Consider the following 15,126-nt stretch of genomic DNA (forward strand, 5'->3'; position numbering starts at 1 on the left):
CACTTGCTTATCTCCAGTAGAGGTTCCCATAGTTGTCGGGGTCTGGAGGACAACAGAAGAGCTCTAGGCACTACTGAGGGAATGAGGTATGAGAAGAGCAGTCTTGGATGCCCAATTCACAGGATGCTCACCAGAAGCTTAAGGAAGAACTGGATTCAGCAACGATTCCAAGCACAGTATGCAGCTTCAGTAGCTTCGCTGAGACCTTGGTGGGGCAGGAAGTTCATGAAGTAGGAAAAGAGTTGGCTGACCTAGATGTCTTAGAGGTAGATGTAAAGAGTGTCTGTAGAGGGAGAGAACAAACTAGACAAGACACGAGAAAAACAAAATGGAAAAGGAAATCTACCTAGGGGACTTAAAGGCAAATGTGGAAAGATTTTGCGTTGAGTTTCTCATGAACAAACTGACAGGAAGCCAAATTCTGTGCTAATGAACTTCTGGAAGGCTTAGCTCAAACAGGAGTTCACAGGAGGCATGCATGATGAAACAATACAGGCATACTCATAACTTGTTTTGTTACTGGGACCCTTGGAGGAGGGGTAGCCATCATTTAGTTCTCCTCCAGGGCAGGAATTTTAGCAACATAATAATTAGGCAACTCACATACTTTTTGTAAAAATCAGACCTCAACACTCCACCCCACTTTGTACAACTAGTCTTGTCTGTTACTCTACCTCAGGTCTCTAGATCAGAAGATAAATAAAAAAATTAAATTATGGAAGATTTTTGTATTCTGTCATTTCAACATAGATATCACACGGAAAATCTTCCTACCCTGCTTACCACCTACCTCTACCTGGGTTAAATTTATCTCTTGATGCTCTTGAGTCTAAATGTTCTTAATATTTTTTTTCTCATTAAGCGCCTGGAAGGCAAAGGTTTGTGTTTCACTCATTTTCCTATCTATTTAATTTGATCCTGTATCTACGTTTTCTTTGTTTACAAGTGTATTTCTTTACATTCAGTTATGAGACAAGTAGTAGAAAATACCCCACTATCTGAGTTTTATAAGTGTTGGCAGTTATGTTCATCCCATGGTATATCCATGGCTATCCATGATATCCAATGATCTTTAAGTTTTAAGTGCTACAAATTGTTTGTTTATGAAGCTGGTTGCCATCTCTCCTTAGAGACAAACATGTTATAGAACTGGTTACTGTTTTGTCTGTCAAGACTTTTTTTTTTTCCTTTTTGTCTCTGGAAAGGAATCTGTTTTACAGTAAGTCATAATGAATCCTTAAGGAAGTACTGCACTTGAAAAATATTATTATTTTAAATTATGTGTATGAGTATGGTCTGTGTGGGGTTATGTGTATATAAATGCAGATGCCCTCAGAGGACAGAGGAGTAATTTGGAGCTCAAGTTACAGGCAGCTGTGAGCAACCATATGAGGGTGCTGATTATTGAACTCAGTACCTCTGGAAGATCACTATTTGCCATCTGTCTAGCCCCACCAGGGAAAATTTTATTCCAAGGAGTTTATATTGATCCTATAACCACTGAGATACTTCTATTGTCAATGAGTGATATTTTGCTTTATCTTTTTGGAAATATGTTTTAGAATTTCTTTGCACTATTAACCAACAAGATATACTTCATTGACAAATCAGTATGTGTTTATCACCCCAAACTACCAAAATAAGTGAGTTGTTCTAGGGTTTGTCTCCCTTCTTTGTTCCAACAGATTATGAATGATGGAGTATAAGAAGGCTACACAATTTTAGCCTGGATGGTAACAACACACACCTCTAATCCCAGCACTGCCAGAGGCAGATAGATTTCCATGGGTTTCAGGCCAGACTGATCTACATACAAGGACTAGGTCAGCCAGCACTTCATGGCTGATACCCTTTCTCCAAGTGAACAAAACAAACAACAGCAAGAACCTAGACAATCTGTAACATTTAGCAACAGTCTTTGAACCTACTTCTCACTGTTCTTAGAAGATACACTTCTGCTCTGCTAATACTCCTTAGAAAGACAGTGTATTGGAAAGGGAATAGGATTTAATTGGAGACACAAAAGAGTAAAAAATCTGGCATAGCCTATCAGTAGAATTGACTTAACTGATGTGATCCTTAGTTTCCCTATCTACCAGACGGAGACAATGGGAGCTTTGCTATGTGATAGCATTAAGGATAGAATGTATTTATATCCAAGTAGAGTATGAATCCAACAACCAATGCCTTTATTACTAGGCATAACAGGAACAGATGACCTATTGCCTAAATTCCTGTATTTTCTTTCTTTCTTTTGTTATTGTGTGAGTTTAGGTTTAGATTTGTAGGTGCTTCCTGTTTCATAGGGAGTCTTTGTGAGGATGAATGGTCAGCTAGAGAAAACAACCGTTGTATGACATGGATACTTCTGCTTTCCTCTGACTAACCGAGTTTATAATAGTTCAGATGGCAAGCAGTATATTCAGTTTCTACAAATGGTTGCATAATCAGTAGAAAAAATGATGAGGGTAAAAATATGCTCCTTAATACCTTGAACATTCATGTTCAGGCTACCAAATAAGAGAATCTGCTCATTTTATTCAGAATTGAACCCAGCAAAACCACACACACACACACACACACACACACACACACACACACACACACACACACACACACAAAACAATCCTAGATTTAACCTAGTTTTTTTAAATCATCTATCTATCTATCTATCTATCTATCTATCTATCTATCTATCTATCTATCTATCTATCTATCTATCTTTATTTAGAGTCTAGAGGTGAAACTTCTGATCTGTGGTTACTGTAATGTAACAGTGATGGGAAATGGCCTGGATACTGTTATAGGCCTCTCTGGTCCATGATGTGTTTGTCTCTTTGTGCAGATCCAATGCATCAAGCCTTAGAATTTCTAATCTCAAACAACCCCTCAAGTATTGTTTCCCACCTAATAACTTCAAATATGTAGGTGTCTTTTTCTACTTCAACAACAAAAACATTTTTTTTTCTGATTCTGAATGAGATTTAGTTAAATGCCTGTTTAAGAATTGATGAGTAATTTAGTGGATTTAGGAGAACATTCTGTGTTATTATGCGCAAATGCATACCATGCCTGGCTCCCTATGTCATTAACCTGGCAGTCATTTCATGCATGACTCCCCATCTTATTAAACTAGCAGTATGGAATATTTGATTTACTAAACTGATATGAACAACTTAGTATGTTAATATAGGATACAATTTTAAGCTTCTTTGGAATAACTATCTTTGAAGGAGATTCTCGAAAATGATAACAGTATTTTGACAGCTGTGCTCAGTTTTAAAAAGTATAATTTGGGAAGCTTCTTCTAACCGGAGGAAATGTGCCTGGATAATTCTATTATTGACCCATATAATAATTAAAAATGAAAACCACCGTTAAATAGAAGTTTTTAGAATTCTGTAGCAAGACTTCTTACAACACGAGTAAATAAATGCAGCAGAAGCATTTTCTTCTAGGCAGGATATGTGTAACAGTGTGTGGCTGCTCGATAGTCTTCCACCAGCTCCCCGGTTACCATGATGTTCTGAGGTCTTTATAGCTGGTCCCTCAACACTCTCTTCCCCAGCTTTGGTTGCCATGGCAGCACTCACTGTCCATTGAATTTACAGTGGAAAAATGATGAGGAAGTCGATGCATGTTTGTGAAGTTGGTGCAGTGCCAAATGTAGCAGGAATTATGAATTCAGGATGCTGGAGTCTTCTTTTAGTGTCCATTTCAGCTGGCACCTAATGTTGCTCACATAATCACAAACCACTCTGTCATAATTCAGACCAGCTGGATAAAATGAGACAAAAGGAAATTTGGCAGCAATGGAGGGGATGGTAATTTAAAAAGGCTTTTTAATTACGTTTTCTGTGTTTTTCAATCAACAATACTTTAAAGCCTTTAGTTTTTCTCTTAATAGGATTTCTGTACTGTTTTTGGCTTGGTTGTTAAGATATTACCATGAAGTTTCCCACCAAAACTTTCAAACACTAAACACACAAGAACAAATCTATAAATCCAAAAAGAATTGAAAGAAAGCATTTATAATAATCATCACTTCTGTTAGAAAATTTGCATTTAATTTACAGAGGTAAATTGCCTTTACTCTACACAAAAGGTGTAGTTTTGGTTTGAATAGTCAATGTTTACCAGATATATCCCTCAATAAATACTTCCAGATTTGTGATATTATGTTCATCATTTTTTCTCCTAATCATGACTATATATCAGAGTTCACAAAGCAGCAGGAAAAAAAATCCCCAAAAAACCAAAGAACAACAACAACAACAACAACAACAACAAAAACAAGTGTTAGTAGAGTGAGAAAACCAAGTAAATAATCCAGGAAACTTGCTCATGGAACCATAGATATATAAGAGAAACTCACTGGACCAAGAGGAGAGGAAGGAGGAGGAACACTAGGTAGAAATAAATCTTTTTCAAGAGAAAGGAGACCAAAGATGTGTTTGCTGGAAGCGTTTTCATGATTATTTTTCTAGGATAAACACTTAGCTGAAATAATCTGTTAATAATGTTAATGGTGAGATAGTTATAAATAGAGAGAAATTTGTAGTAAAAGGACCATTAATGTCTCACTGATTCTTAGTGAGAAAATTTCTTTTCCTTTTTTTTTTTTTGAGATAGTGTCTCTATACATAGTCCTGGTTATCCTGGAGCTCACGATGTAGAGCAGGATGGCCTTGAACTCAAAGATCCTCCAGCCTCTGCCTGCCCAGTGCTGGAATTAGAGATGTGTGCCACCATACCTGGCATGCATTTTTTTCTTTAAGAAAATTTATTCTTTGTAAATGTCACACAATGTATTTTGATCATATTTTTCACCTCTCCCAACTCTTTCCATATCTGTCCCCACTTCCCACCCAACTTCATGTTCTTTCTGTCTCTTAAAATATAAATAAAAAATAAAGCCCTGTACTTTGACTTGTGTTTGCCTGCTGTTCATGAGCACTATGCTTGCTCTAGACTATGGTTAATAAATCTGCTGTCACTCCATTGAAGAAAGCTGGTTTTTCCTCTGCTAAGGAATTCCCACTTGCTGATAGAATCCTGGCCAAGAGTGGCACTTGGTGCCCACTTCCCTTCTAGAAATTCACCCATTTATTTTAGTTTTTCCAGTTTGGTTAAGTAAAGATTAAAAAAAATATGCCCTTTATTATTATCTCTTAGTTTCTCAGTTTCTATTGCAGTGTCTTCTTTTTTCATTCTTTAATTTTATTAATTTGAATCCCTTCTTTCTTTCGTTTGGTTAATGTAGCTAGAGGTACCCGTTCTTGTTAATCTTCTCAAAGAACCAATGCTTTGTTTTATTGTTTATATTCCCACTTTTCACTTTTATTTCATTAATTTTATCTCTGATTTTGATGATTTCTTTTAACCTACTTTTGGGGTGTTGTTTGTTCTTGTTTTTCTAAGTTTTCAGGTATATCACGTTATTGATTTGAGATACTTCAAGTTTTTTATTAAATATTTTTCATATATTTCAATCATATTTTTTACCTTTCCACAACTCCTCCCAGATCTTCACTATTTTATTACCTACCCAACTTTATATTCTTTCTATTTCTTATAAGAGAAACAAAAATGAAAATTAAATAAACAAAAACAAACCAACAAACCAACCAACCACTGTCAAATTGTCTTCATGTCAGACCTTGGTCAACCTCTTAGGACTGCTTTTGTTGCCCATAGATTTTGATATAATATGTTTTCAGTTTCAGTCAGTTCTAGGCATTTTACATTTTCCTTCTTGATTTCCTCTTGACTCAATCATCATTCAGTAATGTGCTGCTTCATTTTGTTCTTTCTGTGGTTTCTATTGTGACTGATAGCCGGCCTTAAACCACTGTGGTCAGTGAGCATGCAGGACATTATTTCAATTTTCTGTACTTGTTGAGGTGTTCTTTGTGTTCTAACATGTGATCAGTTTTGGAGATGGTTCTATAGACTGCTGAAGAGAATGTGTATTCTTTAGTCTTCTGGTGGGATGTTCTTTAGATACATTAGGTCTATTTGGTTTATTGTGTCATTTAACACCACAGTTTCTCTTTTTTTTTTTTTTTTTTTTTTTTGGTTTTTCGAGACAGGGTTTCTCTGTGTAGCTTTGCGCCTTTCCTGGAACTCACTTGGTAGCCCAGGCTGGCCTCGAACTCACAAAGATCCGCCTGCCTCTGCCTCCCGAGTGCTGGGATTAAAGGCGTGCGCCACCACCGCCCGGCCCACAGTTTCTCTTTTAAGTTTTTATTTTCCCATATGACCTATCGATTGGTGAGAACAGGGTATTGTAATCACCTATTGCCACTGTATTTGGGTTAATCTATGGATTTTGATTTAATGATGTCTCTTTTATGAAACTGGGTAACCCTATGTTTAGGATTGTTATATGCTTTTGATGAAGTTTTTCTTTAGTGAGTATTAATTCCCTCCTTATTTCTTTTGGACTGATTTTGCTTTGATGTCTGACTTGTCAGATATAAAAATAGCGACACCCACTTGCTTCTTGGTTCCATTCACTTGGAACAGCCTTTTCTGTTCTTTTTGCCCCAAGGTGATGTCTGTCTTTGGTGGTGAGGTGTGTTGTTGGTTTTTTTTTTTTTTTTTAATACAACAGGAAGATGGATCCTGTTTTCTAACCCAATCTATTAGTGTGTATCTTTTTATTGGGGTGTTGGGACTACTAGTATTTAGAGTCACTATTGAAAGATATGCATTAGTTCCTGCCATTTTTTGTGTTTTCTCTTTTGAAAATCTTTTGAATATCTGTCCTGATACTGTTTAGAGTGTGTTTATTCTTCTCTTGAGATTGCTTTTTTTAGTATCCCCTGTAGAGATGGCTTAGTAACTATAAATTCCTTTTATTTGTTTTTAATCATAAAAAGTTTGTATTCTTTCACTGTTGTAATGCTCCACACTGTAATTTGCTTACCTTTTCTGTCATATTATTTTTTACTCTCTCAGAGGTAGTGGTTCTGCACTATCTTTGTTCGCGCATACAGAGATCAGCACAGAGTGTCAGCAGAAGTCCTGTGAGAAGGCAGACAGCAGATTCTAGTATGGGAGTCATTTGGGTTTCTCACAGGGGGCAAAGCATAGCCTCTGCTATCAAGAGTAAGATATGAGGGAGCTAGACATTAAATCTGATTTCTTTTCAACAGTGCAAAGTCCAGTGGCCTCAGTCTCTAGGTGGAGGCTGTCCTCTTTGTAGGAAGTAGGGGTATTGGAGGCAATAGACATAACAGCTGGCATTTCTTAGTGAGGATTTCTATTGAGGATTTTTAATTGGCTTTTTTTTTAAAAAAAAATTTCTGGCCATGTTTCAGATTGGGTTTTCTTAAACAATTAAAACTCTATTTCCATATCTTTGGTTGCTTCTTTATTTTATTCATGCATTTGTTTTCTTTAATTGGGTTGACCATGCTTACAGTCATTTGTTTGAATTCTTGGAGTCTTGTTCTAGGTCATTCTCAACAGAGGCTATTACAGTGGGATCTGTATTTTTTTTTTTTGAGGAGATGTGATATTTTAGTTTTTCATGTTTTTTTTCCCTTTGTTGAGATTTGTGAATCAGAAGATGCTTTATTGATTGAATTTTTCTTCCTTTCTCTCTTTCTTTCTGCCTTCCTTCCTTCTTTCTTTCCTTTCTGTCTTTTTTTTGATAAAGTCATATTTTTTTTTTCAGCTGTGTCTTTTCTATGTGTAGGAAGGGGGCAAATTCAAAACAGGGTTGGGACGTCAATTTCCCAAGTTCTTCTAATGGTCAGCCACAATGAGGTGCTTTCAGGAGCTTGGTAAAGGAGCTTGGAACAATTTCCCACTGGCAGCATGTACTAGGAATGGCTTGAGCCTTCATACCACATGTGGTGGTTATAGTCCTTGTGGGAACAGGCTGAGAACTGGTGAGTCTCACAGGGAAGGAGCGGTGCTGCAGGGAGGATCCAGACCCAGGGCAACTGGCGTGGGGGATTGGAAATGTGCTGAGGACTGAGGAGCTTGCCTGTTTTTCCTTGCTAGTTGGGTAGAAAGGTCCCTGGACTGGAGGGGTCTAGCATCTACTGAATCTCAAAGGGAGTTCAGGACCCCTAGAAAGCAACCGTGGGACAAATGGGAAAACGAGATGTTGGGGAGGAGATCTGTGACGGGGAGTACAGGTAAGTTATCTGTGTCTACAAGCCCCTGAGTAGTCTAGAAGTTCCATGTCGGGAGGGGCTTGAGATTTACTGAGTCCCAGAGGGAGGACAAGGTCCCTGGTAAGTAACCCCAGAGCAAACAGAAATAAGGGTGTTGAGGACCATGCAGGGCAGTACAAGTAGCTTACCTGTGCCTCTGCCACCTGCTGAGCCACGCACTTACTTTTCTAGGAAACAATTTATTTCATATTTTAACTAAGATTTCATTGTAAAGACCTTGTAAATAATAATAATAATAATAATAGTAATAATAATAATAACCCCACCCAGGTTATCCAGACTTAAAAGTCTGTCTTTCTCAATGACCTGTACGGATGGGATAGTCATTATGATCCATGGAGCTTCACACTGAATTTTACATGTTCTCTGTCAGTTATATTTTTATGTATTTATCCACCACAAGAAGTAAGTGGCAGATTTCCAACTAAAAAACCAAGGAAAACAAAACAAAAACCAATTAACTTTACATCCTCTTTCAGTACTCCGGTGTCCATTCCTTGCATTCCATTCTTCTTCATCACCTAATAGTTACCATTTTGTTTTTATTTCTACATGTGATGCTGTACCCATACACATATGTTTACATATGTGCACATGTGTATTATATGCCAGGGTCCACATATGAGATAGAACATGATTTTTTTCTTTTTGAGATTGTGTAGCCTGTGGGCTGGAGAGATGGCTCAGCGGCTAAAGGCTAGGCTCACAACCAAAACTATGAGAGATTATGTAGCCTAGTGTATTATACATTCAAATCCTTCTCTTTCCCTGCAAACTTTGTGATCTCACCTTTTCTTTGGATCCATGCTGGCTAGTTTTATGTCAACGTGACACAAACTAGAGTCATTTTGGAAAAAGGGAACATCACTTGAGAAAACGTTCCCACTCGATTGGCCTATGGCAAGCGTGTGGTGCCCTTTCTTGATTGATGATTGATGTGGAGGGACCCATCCCCCTGGGGTGGATAGTGCTACATATGGGCTGGTGGTCCTGGGCCTGGGTGTGGTGTGATCAAGCCATGAGGAGCAAGCTAGTAAGCAGCCTCTTCCATGGCTTCTGCTTCAGTTCCTGTTTCCAGGTTCCTGCTGTGACTAAACTCAGGACTGTTACCCGGAACTGTAAAGTGAAATAAACCTTTCCTTCCCGGGTTTCTTTAGTTATGGTGTTTTACCACAGCAATTGAAACCCAAAATAAGAGAAGAGGTGAATAGTTTCCATTTTATAAATGTACTAGATTTTCAGTACCTATTCATCTGCTGATGAAATTGTCAGGTGGTTCCATTTCTTGTTGTAGTGAATAAAGCAGCAATAAATATGAGGTGCAAATATCTCTGTGGTACGATAAGGAGTTCTCTACATTTATGCATAGGAACCAAATAGTTGAGTCATGTGGTAATCCTGTTTTTCATTTTTGAGGAAACTCCAGACTAATCTTCATATTGGCTGTATTAACTTCCACCCCCACCAGCAGTGAATAAGGGTTCCTCTTGCTCCACTCCCTCCCCAACATTTGTTGTCGGATTTTTTTTTTTTTTGATGGTAGCCATTCTGATTTTGGTAAGGCAGTGTCTCAAAGTAGTTATAATTTACATTTATCTGGTACATAGGGATATTAAATGATTTTTTAAAACAGTTTTTGGCCATTTGTGTTTCTTCTTTGAAAATTATTCAGTTCATTAATCCATTTGTTGATCAACAGTTTTATTTCCTTGGCACTTAATTTCTGTAATTATTTGTAAATCCTGGATATTAGCCCCCTATATGCTTTCTCACATTCTGTGGGATGTTTATTTGCCCTGCTTATAGTTTCTTTTGCTATGCAGAAACTTTTTATTTTCTAGTCCCATCTCTTGATACTCAGAGAAAAGCCCCTTGTGTTTGGTGTTGTATTCATATCTTGGAGAGCATCCCCTATAATTTCTTGTAGATGTTTCAGCATTTCAGGTTTTAAATTAAGGTTTCTGGTCTATTTCAAATTGATTTTTGTCCAAGAAAGATATGAATCTAATTTCATTCTTTTGCAGGTAGATATTCAGTTTTGTCAGCATTCTGTTGAATAGGTTATCTTTTTTTTTTTCAAATGTAGGTTTTTGCCTCCTTTGTCAAAAATTAAGTGAACGTGGCCTTTTCATTTTATGTCTGGATCTTATATTCTATTCCATTAGTCTACCTATTTTTATGACAATGCCAGGCTGTCTTATCACTATAGTATGTAGTATAATTTGAGGTTGGGTATTGTAATGCCTCCAGTAGTGTTTTCACTTTTTAGGGTTGCTTTGGCTATTTATGGTCTCTTGTGGTTCCATATGATTTTCTGAATTGTATTTCTAAATCTGTGCAGGGTATAACATGTTTGGTTCACAGTTATTTATTTTTGGAACTTGAAGCATTTCATTCCATGCTCTTTGGACTTTTACTGCTTCTGAAATAAGTCTGGGGAAATTCTGATATTTCTGCCTTTGCATGTGAGTTGAATTTTTTTTTTGTCATACTGTGTTTAGGGTTATTTCCCTACTGTACATTTCGACATCCTGACTACGATGATTCATGGAGAGTTTCTTTTCTGGTTGTATCTATTTGGAGTGTTTTATATTTCTTGTGTTTGGCTGACTACTTCTTTGAGCAAATTTGGGAAGTTTTCTGCTGCAAATTCACTAAACAATCTGTCTATTCAATTTTCTCTTATCTCTGCTCTTTCTTTTGCCCATGAATTCCCAGGTTTGGCCTTTCAAATACATCCCAAACTTCTTGAAATTATTCATGTTCTTCACCTTTTTCCCCTATAAATGTCTATTTGTATAATTGTCTCAACCTTGTCCTTCATTCATGAAATTTGTTCATCTGCACAGTCTTGTCTATTAATGATGGTATTTGTTGTGGTTTTTATTTGATTGACTATATCAGCAGTTCTCAACCTCTTTGGGGGTCAAATGACCCTTTCACAGGGGTCTCGTGTCAGATATCCTGCATATCATATATTTATCTTGATTCATAACAGTAGCAAAATTAGTTATGAAGTAGCAATGAAAATAACTTTATGGTTGGGGTGCACCACAACACAAAGAACTGTCTTAAAGGATCATAGCATTAGGAAGGTTGGAGAACCACTGGATATCCTTCCAATCTAGTGTTTATGTTGTGTTCTTTTTAAACTTTCAATCTTCTTGCTGAATTTTACCTCCCAATGTTGAACTTTTGGCTCCTGTTCTGTTATATTGCTGTGACAAAACACCATGACCAAAAGTAACTTGAGGGAATAAAGTGCTTATTTCAGCTTACATGTCTACAGCACAGTCCATGAGTGAGGAAAGTCAGGGCAGGAACTCAAAACTGGGAGGAGACCTTGGCAGGAGCTGATGTAGAGGCTGCAGAGGAGGCTGCCTACTGGCTTGTTCCTCATGGTACAGCATGTTTTCGTATACACCCCTGGACCACCTGCCCAGGGGTGGTGTCACCTACAGTGCTTGGGCCCTCCCATGTATATCATCAATCAAGAAAATGCCCTACAAGCTTGCCTACAGGATAATCTTATGGGGGACATTTTCTCAATTAAGATTTCTTCTTCCCAGATGACCCTACTTTTATGTCAAGTTGACATAAAAACTAGCCAGCACATCTCCAGTTTACAGTTTCATTCACTATTGACTGTCTTTTCAAGATGTTAGACAGCTCTCCTTAATTCATGCATTTGTTTGTTTTAGTCTCTCTGTTACCATCAATTCTTTTAAGAAGTAAGCCTCTGTATCCGTTCTCAGACGTTTCAGCTTGCTCTTCGGCTTTGGGTTCCCTTCTATGGAGGTGGTCAGCTGGGGATGGGTCTTAGGTGGTGGTGTGTGAAACTCATCGTGTTTCTTTGTTGTGCTTTGTGCACTGGTTGGAGCGGACTTCGCTTTCAGCTTTTGGCTCCCCTTCTTCCTAGTCTACTTGGGTGTTCTGTTTTCTGTGATTCTTCCTAGAAGAATATCTGCCTGAAGTTCTGCTACGAGGAGTTCTGAAACTTGCTGCTGATTGTCAGAGGGAATCACTGAGGTGATCTTGGGTTGGTGATGTGCAAATAGAACCTTGGATGGGTCTTCCCACTCAGCACCAGGGGAACTATAAAGTCAAAATTGGTCACGCCTGGGAATCTGAGGCTTTAGGGGGCAGAATACCAAACTGCAGACTTACTGAAGTCTGTACTGTCCTCAGTTGTGACTACATCCTCTTTGTCATTCGATAATATATTTTCATCCTGAGGCGGTATCCTGGATTACAAGTATAATTAATACTGGATCCAACCCGAATGTCTGTGTGTACATGTACCATGCCATTCTGAGGATCTTTAGGAGTTTCACATGATTTACCTAAAATAGATGGCACCAAGGACAGCAGCAGGACCGCCAGCTGGACTCTGCCTCGGCAGAAAGCTACAAGGCGTCCCACAGTGCCCAGATGCTCTGAGGTCCCAGAAACCTTCATTTTCTTCACACGGGTCTCAAGCGCTGTAGAACCGCAAAGCAGAGAAGGCAACCCAGCCCAGGGTGTGGGACACCTGACGGCCCTCTCTCGTAGCTTTCTCTACAGTGGGTCGACCCCGAACAGCTGTAGAGATTCTGAGCTTCTCGCCTCAGTGGACGATTGGAGGGCATAGCGGCCTTGGAAGGCTCGGCCACAGAACCTTCTGCCTCCTCACTGCCTCAGAGAGGACAACTGCGGATCATCCCACTGGAGATGAGCAGCTCTCAAAAAAGGCACAAACAACAGAAGAATGGATACAGTTTCATGTTAAAAGAATGTTAAAAGGAAAATAAGGAAACTAGACGCCTCAGCATGAATCGGTCCAGACCTAGATCAAGTGGTAGTGGAGAAGAAATCTCATTTCAAGAAAATGAGAGAAGATGGCAGCAAGAGCGTCTCCACAGAGAAGAAGCCTATTACCAGTTTATTAATGAGCTCAGTGATGAAGATTTTATTGGCTAATGAGAGACCATAACCTTTTAGGCACCCCTGGAGACATAACATCAGAGGAGCTACAGCAGTGCTTAGATAGAGCAAAGGAGCAGCTGGCATCCCAGCCTGGCTCGAGGAGTGGGTCAAGTGATGGAGACTCAGAAAACCTTAGAGAACATTCAGATGAGGATTCTCTGCTACGATGGCTGAACACTTTTCGGCGCACTGGAAATGTGACTCGAAGTGAACAGAATGGGAACCAAAGTTGGAGAGCTGTGAGCCGAACAAACCCAAACAGTGGAGAGTTTGGGTTCAGCCTGGAAATCCACATAAATCCTGACAACAGAGGCTCTGGAGCTCATGGAGAGGATTATACAGACATTCCTGTGTCAGGTTGTTAGCAGAGATCCTAGGCAGCAAAGATCATGTAGTCCTGTGGCTATGCTAACGAGAAGCCAACCCTCCAGGAGTTCCAGTGGCGGTGACTCCAGTGTCCTAGGGGTTAGGCATGGTGCAAGGGGGCAGGGTTCAGTGCAAGGATTGTTCTCAGCACGGGGAAGGTTAAGAAATGGAACTGGAGGAACACTTGGTGTTCCTAGAGTTAGTGGCCGTCGCCCTAATGTCCTCAGCATTCACACAGACCAGTCAGATGGGAGTAATCTCAGGCAAAGGGAATGGCAGTGGTTTGGAGCAGCACATATTTGGGAAAACCGGGCTAGAAGTAATGTTACAGTGAGAAACACAAACCAAAGATTAGAGCCAATAAGATTACGTCCTGCTTTCAGTAGTCAAAGCCGGTCCCCAATTCGGACACAGAATGGTACTGTATATTCTAATTCCCAATGGCAGAGTAGACCACTGCAGCAAACTGGTAGGAACAGACCTGGTAGGCATAGAGGTGTAACTCAAGTCTTTCTGGAACAAGATAGAGCATGCAGAGGTACCGTTTATACACCGCTGTCCAACTCAAGACTTGTGTCAAGAATAACAGTAGAAGAAGGAGAAACCACCAGGTCCTCAGCTGCCACACAGCGCCATTCAGCAATCACACTAGACCTGCAAGTCAGGAGGATTCATCCTGGAGGTCTATACAGACAGGCCGTGAGCAGGCGGTCATGTGGTTGGGTTTACAACCAATGAGAACGCAGAACAGAAACCCAATAAAAAGACAGACACACAGGAAGTAGTTCTGGTTAGGAGAGGTAGGACCACCGTAGGAGGAAGGGTAAGGTTTTAGCTCTTAGCTCTGACCTCTTGGCTTTCTTCTTTGCATTGGTTCTGTGTTTCTTATTTAATAAGACAGTTGGTTACATCTACATCATCCTCCATAAATCTTTACATTTTGGGTAGTCTTTCCTCTTACTGATTACTAATTGTATTTTATTGTGTGATCATATAGACTCTAAGAAATTATTTCCTTCTTATATTTCAGTTTCATCTTCTTGTATTTATAAGACTTGTCTTGTGTTAAAGCATTGGGTCTATTTTAGAGAAATTTTTATTGGCTATTAATGGTTCTTTGTTGATTTTTTTTCCAGGATGTGCTGGTCACTGGTGAGTACTTCCAGTTTACTCTCCACTCCCCATTGATTCACTGCACATTTCCCTCTTTGTTAAAAGTATATTTTATTGTTGTTTTATGATGTAATACATAGCTATATAAATATAAATAGGTTCTGTTATGTTAGCATAGTATATTTACCATATCATAAGTGGCATATTTCAGGTAACTTAATCTTCCCACTTCTCTTTCTTCTGTGTTTATTGCAATTAAAGCCTTCATATATTCCATCTTTGAAAATTTGTGTACTTTGTATAGGTTATGCATGTGATGGATAGGTGATATGGCAGTGGGATGCATTTGTGAAGGCCAGTGTTTGGTGTTGAGTATTTCTCCTTCTCCACCTCTACCTTATGATTTGAGACAAAGTGTCTCACTGAGCCTGAAACTCACCAGTTGGCTAGGAGCCTCCTTGCTCTGCCTTTTATTATTGAGAATACAGCC

General features: G+C 39.0%; 1 pseudogene; it reads left to right on the plus strand.

The window, feature by feature from the left end:
• The first annotated feature begins 12,785 nt into the window (after nucleotides 1–12,785).
• Nucleotides 12,786–14,261, plus strand: LOC102906535 (E3 ubiquitin-protein ligase RNF6 pseudogene; annotated as a pseudogene).
• The last annotated feature ends 865 nt before the right edge of the window (nucleotides 14,262–15,126 follow it).

This window comes from Peromyscus maniculatus, chromosome 7, assembly GCF_049852395.1.
Source record: "Peromyscus maniculatus bairdii isolate BWxNUB_F1_BW_parent chromosome 7, HU_Pman_BW_mat_3.1, whole genome shotgun sequence".
In the NCBI taxonomy this organism is placed as follows: Eukaryota; Metazoa; Chordata; class Mammalia; order Rodentia; family Cricetidae; genus Peromyscus; species Peromyscus maniculatus.